This window comes from Tasmannia lanceolata, unplaced genomic scaffold (genome assembly GCF_043159265.1).
Source record: "Tasmannia lanceolata isolate RefF3 unplaced genomic scaffold, GAP_Taslan_0.1 ptg000015l, whole genome shotgun sequence".
NCBI classification, from domain to species: Eukaryota; Viridiplantae; Streptophyta; class Magnoliopsida; order Canellales; family Winteraceae; genus Tasmannia; species Tasmannia lanceolata.
In genome coordinates this window covers 15,441,613-15,451,880 of record NW_027518692.1, presented here as the reverse complement: position 1 = coordinate 15,451,880, position 10,268 = coordinate 15,441,613, and the positions used below count along the sequence as shown (strand labels likewise).

Genomic DNA, 10,268 nt, shown 5'->3' with positions numbered 1-10,268 from the left:
AACTTTTGCCTGAACCACCTTTCTAGGTTTTCGATCCAGCAGGCTATCCCCTTAGCTTTTGCCTAAGCCGCCCTTTCGGGTTTTCAACTTAGCAGGGGAATGATCTTAAATTTTGCCTAGACCGCCCTTTCAGGTTTTCAGTCTATCAGATCTTCAAACTCCGTTATTTTTCTTATTCATCATCATTTCATTTTTTTTATTGTATCTCAGGACCTAGCTCATTAGTTCTGAACACCAGAAGGACTTTTATAGGTAGGATAGGGCTTTTCAAAGAATGGCTTAAGGTTCAACAAAGATTTCGACCGAACCTGTGAACAGGTTGCCTACATGTCCCAAGGTAGGAATTAGGTCGTGTGTAGTTCAGGGCGAATGCCCCTAGTTTGAAGATAAATTGTTTGAAGGTTAATTGATTTTTTTCCTTTTTTCTTTTCTTTCTGGAATAATTATCTTCTCTTCTTTTGGAACTTGTCCCTCTTTTTTTTTTTGGAACGATTGATTTTTCTTTTTCTTTTTCTTTTGAATCGACCGAACTCGGTTTAACCGAGCTGCCTACGTACCCCAGTGTAGGGATCAGGTCTCGTGTAGTTCGGGGGAATGCCCCAAGTTTGATGGGTTTTCAAGAAAATTTGATTTAGGCTCGAAGGGTTTGCAAATCGGTATTCTTTTGACATTGGGTTTTGATTTTGGGATTTAATCGGCCAAAGGAGGCCTTTCGATGTTCAGATTGGGAATCGATCTAGCTTACTAGAGTCCCTCTGGTACTGATTATTTTATTTTTTTTTCTCTTTTGTTTTTTTTTTTCGCGGAGTTTGACGGCATTTCCAGGTAAGAGATAATGGATCTTCTTCTTTCAAGATTCTAATCCGTGCTTTTGACTTTCATAGAGCGAAACTTGTTCTTTGACATCCTCCATCTATGGATTCATACTCTCGATATCTGATGATCACTTTTCATTGTTTGCTCTTGAACTTTTCATCTTGAATTTGTTGGCTTTATGAATTTGAGAACCAAGGTCATTGATTGGAAATATGAAAGTTGTTTCCACTCTATGCCCCTTGTATAGCATATATCTTCTCACTTTCTTCATTTTCTTTGAGCTTTCCAACTATGTCTTGCCCCTGGTATCGGTTGTAGCTTTTCTAGACAATCATCTTATTCTTGAAATAATTTTATCAATTCTTCACACTCTTCAGAGGGTAATGTATTTTCAATCGGCATTTACTGAATCAAAGTTTCAGTGCCAGCGTTTACCACTTCAATTTCATTTTTGAAAAGCTGGGATTGGCGCTCCTCCTCTTGTTCAAGTAATTGCTGTGACTCAAGTGGAGTTTCGTCAATTTTGTCCTCATTTGAGGAGGGAGTCTTATTTAAGATCAGAAGCACACTTAAGAAACAGACACAAGTGAACTATTTGACTTGAAATTTTTATTTAAAGAAAAAGCTATTACATCTGACGACCTATCCTCTCAGGATTCACAACTCTAAATAAAAAAGAGAGATAACTTGCCTGGACTAGGCATTGACCTTGAAATGTAAGACCGGACTCAACAATTGTACTGACCATGATGACTGATTCGCATAGGGGAATGCCCCTAGTTCAAGGATTATGAGAGTAAACTCCGAAGGACTTAGCAAAATATTCTTGAAAAATGTTGCCCTTAGAGTAAGAAAGGACCAAGGGTACAATTAAGATTGGATCATCTGGACCAGGCATGATCAGATCATGAGATTGCATAATCGAAAGATTGTGAGATTCTGCTCCTGCCAGTTAGGGGATGGCATGAAGATACGATCGAATTGTATGACAGAAGAATGAAAGACGCACGATCAAGAGATTAGATGAGATAGCATAAGATTGCTTTCAACAGATAGATCATGAATGACTAATCCTATGAGATCTTTGGAAATGATGGGATTTATATCATAACCCCAAAGGGAAAGTTTTTAATCTTCACACATTTTAACAGTGTTACCTGAGGGAATCAACCCTAATCCTAGTCTAGCGGAGTGGAGAGAAGGTCTCGACTCATGACTTTGTTCGTGTACCTAGGACCGATCGTAGCCATTGGAAGATGGTCTACGGCCTAATCTAGACACAAATAGGTAGGATATCCTAAACTAGGCTCACACACGTGATGCACATGTGTTCGTATACTACATGCATGTGTGGGTTAATCTAGGGGTAAGGCCAAGAGTTCCCTTAGCGCGAATCCATGTTCGATATACTGTACCAGTGTCCGGCGTATCAGTACGTGAACAATAGATCCGTTTACGCACCATAAAGGTACTAGGCTAAGGGTGGAATGCTTCTCTAGCACAGAGGCACCAGGTGATGAAATCCCAGTCAACCATGCTAGATAACACTCCGGGTTCCTAAAATAGGACGTGTGTGAATGTGAGATGCAAGGGTTTAGATGCAAGTGATGTAAGTGTGTGCAATAAGTTCGCGCAATCTATGATGCCTTCAGGTTTTGTTAAATTAAGTTCGAGTAAAATGTGATGAGAGAAAATAAAACAAGACAAACTAATCTAACAAGTATAGAGTTTTTATGAGCCAGTTAAATTAAATTCAAATGAATTATCTTTTGAAATTTTAATGAAGTTAGGTGGTCCCCAGCAGAGTCGCCAGACTGTGGTACCCGGATCCCGCGAGAGGGGTGGGGCGCGAGCCGCCGCGCTCTCTCTCTTGGTCTCTCGTACCCACGCGATTGGCGTGTGCATTTTAATGTTGATTTGAATTAATCTTTCCTGTGAACTTCGGATCACTAAGGCAATCCGAATTCCACACGAAAGAGACTGACAGAGTCGCCACCTAGATGTGGGATCTAGGACCCGTAATTAACCAGAAATCTAGACTCGCTACCTGGTTACGAGAATGGAAGGTATGGGGAGTTATCCGCCACATGCACCATTCCTGCCCGATAATCGGTCTTCGATTCCAAAAGCTAACTCTTTTAAATTTATTTTAAATGGCTCATTCAACTCTATGTTAATGTGCGAACTAAGTGATATGCATCCTATGATCTAATTTCAATGTGAATCCTAGATGTGTATCTTGATTTATTAATTTGTCTGGATTCAATCTAAGTGAAAGTTCTCCTAGAATTCTAATTTCATGGAAAGCCCTAAATGATTTGATTAAGCATTTACAAGAAAATTAATATACAAAACACCACAATTTGTTTGTGGTGCCGACTCGCGGGTGGTATGCCATCAGACATCCAAGCTGCCTACGTACCCAAGCCTTACTGGGATCAGAGTCGACGTAGTTCGGTGCACCTAAGCTAAGCTACTTATGCCTAACTCAACTAGGACACCGACCTAGACGGGATTGACTGTTTCAACAGTTTTAGGAGAAGTTATTTAATTCAAGTTGAGGATTTTATTATCTTAGGATTTCATCTAAGATGCTATATGATTCTCATCTAAATGCAAATGGTCCCTTAGACTAATGCAGGTTTGCCTACATCCTAGTTTACTAGGCTTGTCCTAGGGAAAGATTGGGTGACTAGTGTAACTAGACCTATGGCACGGTTGCTATACATAGCAAACGTCCGTGATGAGGCTGGACTCCTAACTCTAGGACTCTCTAAAACTTAGGACACGACACGACACCGGTGTTCCTAAATTGGGCTCTAAGGGTCCTTACGACGGAAACCATAATCCAATGGTTCCGAGAGACACGAGATGAATCGAGATGATGAATAGTGTGAGGGAATGGGAAAGATAGAGAAAGGTGCGACTGAACTTGGGAGTGCCAAATTGCCTACGTACCCCGTGATGGGGATCAAGCCACACGTAGTTCCACTGGGGAGGTTGCTTGGATTTTGGAAAACAGGTTTGGTATTTGGATCAGGAATCGGGTTTGTATTTGAGCATTGGACTTGAGATTCAAAAACATTGATATAGCAATGGGATTTTGGAATTGGGAATTTGCATCAAAGAATTGAGCATATTGGAATCATCAAGGGTTTGAATTTTCGGAATTCAAAGTGGGCGGGCTTATGAGATTCGGCCAAATGGATTCAGACATGCGACTCGGATTGTGTTGGGATATGACTTGGTTGGATTGGGTTAATGGTTAGGGTCAAGTGAGTCGGGTCTAAGTTAGGAGCAAACCCGAGACTTGCCATGGTCTAACTAGGAGGAAGTAGGGTACAAACCAGGGTGCGGACCAGGGTGCACCAGGGTGCGAACCAGCAGGGAACCAGGGTGCGAACCAGCAGGGGAACCAGGGTGCAACCAGCAGGGAACCTGGGTGCAACCAGCAGCGAACCTGGGTGCAACCAGGGTCTAACCAGAGTGCGAACCAGCAGGGAACCAGGGTGCGAACCAATATCGAACCAGGGTGCGAACCAGTGGGAACCAGGGTGCAACCAGCAGGGAAGCAGGGTGCGAACCAGTAGGGAACCAGGGTGCGAACCAGTAGGGAACCAGGGTGCAACCAGCAGGGAACCAGGGTGCGAATCAGTAGGGAACCAGGGTGCAACCAGCATCGAACCTGGGTGCAACCAGCAGCGAACCTGGGTGCAACCAGGGTCTAACCAGAGGCTAACCAGGGGGAAAACAGACCCTACATGCTTCCTAACATGGTTTTTCTTTTAAAGTAAAAGATATGCATGAAAACAGACCCTACATAGAATTGAAATAAATGCCTACCTCTTTGGAAACCCACTTTGTGTTTGATTTTTCTTTGATGGTAATTCCTTGAAGATGATTCCTTGCTTGATAATGACTGCTTTTGATATATATCACCCAACGTATAAAATCACCCGATCCGGCAAGGATGGCCGAACCCTTGAAGAGATGAGGGAGAGGGATGAATTTTCTAAGAGAGGGGTTCTTTTTCTTCTTTTTCTTGGATGGTGGGATGAGAGGGTATTTATAGGAGAATGGGATAGGAGGTTAGGTGAGGTTAGGTGAGGTTAGGTAAGGTTAGGTGAGGTTAGGTGGTTAGGTGAGGTTAGGTGAGGTTAGGTGAGGTTTGGATGGTTAGGATGAGAGGAGAGGTTAGGTGAGGTTAGGTGAGGTTTGGATGGTTAGGATGAGAGGAGAGGTTAGGTGGTTTTGGATGGTTAGACCCAGGTCAAGATCTGCCATTGATCTAACGATTTACGGAAATCGGGTCTCGGAATGGAATCAGGGTTCGGGCTATGAAGTGACCCTATCTTATTTTGTCCCGATTGATGATCCGTAAAGTCAGATCAAGATATTAATGACCTAAAACATATATTAGGTTATTGTTGGTTAAAGTAAAGCAAAATGTGGGTGTCTACAGGTACTTGCTAAAAATTGTTTAAGGATGATGACAAATTATTGCAGCCATTGATGGACACCATCTTTATACAAATAGAAATTGTGGGTTGCTAATTAAGGCTTTAGATGGAGCTTGTTAACAATAGTATAAAGTAGGAAAACTAAGAGGTTGCCATCTTCTTCTTGTCTTCCTTATTGGACCCCACTTTTCTTGATTACTTTAATCATTGGTCTTCACCAAATGGATGATTCGGATCATCCCCATACTAATTGTACGATCTTGTGTTTTCTTAAAAAACAACACACATGCACGTCTATTTTATTGGGTGATCAAAACCGTTCATTTAATTAGGCCACAATATAAATTGTGTCCCTTCTAATCAATTCCCACAAGCCGATCCAAACTGTTCACTTCATTGGGCCATAATATAAATGTTAATTGCACTCCTTAAACAATTCCAATAAGGTGATCCAAGATTATCCGATTCATCAATTTTGTGAGCCTTGATGATCTAAACCCATCAAATAATAAGCCTCAATGGTGGTGCAAAAAATATTAGTGGGAGCGTACCTTGTCCGGATATTTCAACAAATCCAACGGTTGGGTTGCCCTACGAATGGTCCGGATGATTGTATATAGTCAAAATTTTCACCCTCTGTCTCACTCCAAAAATGGGCCATAAGGTGAATTGATCATGGCCGCTTAATAAATCTCATAGGACGATCTAGACCATCAATTTTTTGTGCTACGAGATAATTTGGCTTTTGTATAATTCAGCCACGTTGGTCTCTTTTGAAATTCGGTCAACCTTGGAAATTGGTTGTTTCTCTTTGATATTTCTTCTTCTAGCTTTAATTCCTTCAAAACTTCAATTAGAACCCTGGAACACACAAAATACCCTAGTAGTACCACTCTAAACATAAAATATGCATGTTTTTCCTACCTACAATTCACACATAAATGTGCTCATCAGTTACCGTTTGAGATACGACGTAATCGTAGTTTAGTGACCGTTTGGGAAACATTTCTCATGTACTGAAACAGTGCGACGTTTAACCCCAACGTCTCCCTTGCTTTTCTATAAAATCGGATTTAGAGAAAGTAGAAAGAAATTGTGTTCTCATTCTTCTTCGTGCCTCTTTTTATTTTTCTAAAATTTTTATTTTCCCCAAGTTTTCTGATCAAGGCAATTTTGGCACATATAAGCGAGTTCTAAGGCATCCGGGCTATGTGAGTGCACACCACTGGAGCGAGAGTTGTATCCTGGAGGCAAGCGCTGAGACGCCTGCACCGTTGATTCGTCATAGTGGGGGTGAGATTTGCCTTAAGGACAACGAAGATTCTTCTTGCCTCAACTCGATAAGTGATTTAACGATTTTCTCTATCTGCTTTACAGTTAAATTTTGCAGAGAATAGTTGCTGTTGATTTCTGCTTTCACAAGTTAAGGGATTAAATTATCATAAGGTATTCTTGAATCCTTCAAATTACAGATTTGCATATCATATATCTAACAATCGTAAGGCAAATCTTTCACGATCTGTGATCTGTAATTTTGAGATTTTGACTTCTGGAAATTAATCATCATGTCTTCCCAAACCGAGAGATCAAAAAAATTTGACAGATCGGATTTCGGTAAAAGATGTGATTCTTTCTGACCTTTTTAAACCTACACTACATCTTGAATGAACCAGAACCCTTAGAAAATGAGGAAGAACCTGCTAGAATCCATCTTACGGAGAAAAGGAAAAGAGATAATTATCTCTGTAAAGGGCATATACTGAGTTGTCTCAGTAATCAGTTATTTGATGTATTTTTTAGAATTGAATTTGCCAAAAAGTTGTGGGAAACTCTAGAGCAAAAATACCTAGTTGAAGCAACAGGTTCAAAGAAACATCTTATAGGAAAATATTTCCGATATCAGATGGTGGATGGTAGATCTATTATGGATCAAGTGAATGGATCCAGTTGATTGTTTCTGACTTACATGCTAGACGGATCAATATAGAAGAACAGATCCAAATTGGTGCAATTATAGAAAAACTATCACCTTCATGGGAGAAATTCCAAAACACATTATTGCATGACAGAAATAATTTTTCTCTTCAAGACTTATTTGTTTATCTTAGAACTGAAGAAGAAAACCGTTTCAGGAAACAGAAATCAAAGACCTATGAGTTTAACTCTAAGGCAAATCTCACTGAATCTTCATCTGGAAAGAAAAACTCTTTCAAACCTGGGTCTGGATCAGGAAAGAGTCATTTCAAGAAAAACAATAAGGATTTTAAGAAGAAGGGTAACTGCTTTGTGTGTGGAAAAGCAGGTCACTATGCCAAAACTCTCGAAAAAACGATAAGAAGAAAAACCCTCAAGGAAACAATGTGCCTCAGGCAAATGTGGCTGAAGATCAATATTTGTCGGCCGTGGTATCTGAAGTGAACCTAGTTAGTAACGTGAAGGACTGGTGGATGGACACTGGCGCCACCAGACACATCTGTAGTGGCAGAAGTATATTTTCTTCCTACGAGCTTGTAGGGGATGGAGATCAGCTTTTCATGGGAAACTCGTCATCGTATGTTGTGGCAGGTAAAAGAACAGTGTTATTGAAGCTTACATCTGGAAAAGTTCTGAAGCTCTGTGATGGCCTTCTTCATGTACCAGATATAAGAAAAAATCTGGTGTCTGGGTCACTTCTGATTAAGAAAGGTTTCAAATTTGTTTTCAAGGCAGATAAATTTGTAATCACTAAGAATGATGACTTTGTGGGAAAAGGTTACTCTAGTGAGGGTTTATTCAAACTAAATGTAACTGAGAACATTATGAATAAAGCTTCTTCTTCTACTGCTTATATTATTGATTCTTCTTGTTTATGGCATGGTAGACTGAAAATGATGACAATACGTCTAATTCCTAAAAGTGATCAAGTAGCAGAAAAATATGAAATATGTGTGCAATCAAAATACTCAAAGAAACCATTTCATAAGGTAGAAGAGAGAAAAACAGAACTCTTAAGTTTAATTCACAGTGACGTATGTGACCTAAACAATGTATTAACTAGAGGAAGTAAAAGACACATCATCACTTTTATAGATGATTTCGCTAGGTATTGTATTGTTTACCTTATTAAACACAAAGATGAATCATTTGATAAATTCATTACATATAAAACTGAAGTAGAGAATCAATTAGAAAAGAAGATCAAAATCTTAAGATCTGATAGAGGTGGTGAGTACACCTCCAATGAATTCAGTGCATTTTGTGAAACTCATGGCATAATTCATCAAATAACTGCACCATACTCACCACAACAAAAAGGAGTTGCTGAACGTAAAAATTGAACTTTAGTATGGTAAATTCAATGTTAGGGAGTTCAGGATTACCTTAGAACTTATGGGGAGAAGCTCTTCTCTCTGCTTGTTATATTTTAAACAAAATACCCTTTAAGGATTCTGACAAAACTCCTTACAAGTTATGGAAGAATAAGAAACCCCATTTTAAATACTTTAAAGTGTGGGGGTGCTTAGCCAAGGTTAGGATTCCAGATCCTACGAGTTTTAAATTAGGTCCTAAGACTCTAGATTGTGTATTCATTGGTTATACACATAACAACAGTGCCTATACATTCTTAATCTATAGATCAGATCATGTTGATATGCAATTTAACACTATAATAGAATCCAGAGATGCAGAATTCTATGAAAACACATTCCCTTATATGACTAGTCTAAGTGAGAACACACTTAAAAGACCAATTGAAACTATAGATAAAGACCATCAAGTGACTGAGAGATTAATAGAGCCTAGAAGAAGTAAAAGCGTAAGAATAGAGAAAAACTATGGTCCAGAGTTCATTGCATATCTTCTATAAAGATCTCCAAAGACATAAAGAGGCAATGTCATTTCCAGATTCTTCATTCTGGAAAGAAGTTGTCAAGAGTGAAATAGACTCAATTTTGAGTAATGGGACATGGATCCTGACAGATTTGCCTTCTGGTTGCAAGTGAATCTTTCGGAAGAAATTAAAAATTGATCGAATTGTAGATAAGTACAAAGCTAGACTAGTAGCTAAAGGGTTTAAACAAAAAGAAGAAATGGACTTCTTTGACACTTATTCACCCGTAACCAGAATAACAACTATAAGAATCTTAATTGCCATAGCTGCAATCTATAACCTGGAAGTCCATCAAATGGATGTCAAAATAACATTTCTGAATGGTGAATTAGGTGAGGAGATTTATATGGATCAACCTAAAGGCTTTGTAGTCCAAGGACAAGAGCATATGTAAACTTATAAAATCTCTATACGGTTTGAAACAAGCACCAAAATAATTGCATGAGAAGTTTGATAGTGTAATGCTATCAGATGAATTCATAATAAATGAATCAGATAAGTTTGTATACAGCAAATTTAGTGGGGATAGTGGTGTTATTGTTTGTCTGTATGTAGATGATATGTTGATCATCAGAACAAACATAAGTGTAATTAAAGACACTAAGAAATTTTTATCAAATAATTTTGATATGAAAAACCTAGGAAAGACAGATGTAATCCTAAGTATTAAAATAAAAAGAAACCCAGAAGAAATAATTTTTACTCAGTCCCATTATGTAGAAAAAATATTAAGAATGTTTAATCAATTTGATTGTAAACCTGTAGCCATGGTTTTAAATTTCGGCAGAAATCCGAAATTTCGGATTTCGGTGGGGACTGAAACCGAAATTTCAAATTTTCAAAAATTTTGAATTTCGGCCTTTACCAAAATTTCGAAATGAATTAAATAAGCTTTTCTAATTATTACTAAATTTAGGAATTTCGGTCAAAATTTTGAAATTTCAGGGGTCTGAAACCAGTACCGAAACTAAAATTTTAAACCATGCCTGTAGCTGCCCCTCATGTAAGAATAAAGGAAGTGGAGTAAATCCACTTGAATACTCTAGAGTTATAGGGAGTCTAATATATTTGATGAACTGCACTTGGCCAGATATAGCCTACGCGGAAGGTAGACTCAGTAG

General features: G+C 38.8%; 1 long non-coding RNA gene across 1 annotated transcript; it reads right to left on the bottom strand.

Moving 5' to 3' along the window:
* Positions 1 to 1,408: 1,408 nt before the first annotated feature.
* On the bottom strand, positions 1,409 to 5,237 carry LOC143847325 (uncharacterized). Its single transcript, XR_013235010.1, has 2 exons — positions 4,660 to 5,237; positions 1,409 to 1,761 (listed from the first exon to the last, which is right to left on the bottom strand). It is a non-coding gene; the product is annotated as an uncharacterized LOC143847325 (long non-coding RNA).
* Between the last annotated feature and the right edge of the window lie 5,031 nt (positions 5,238 to 10,268).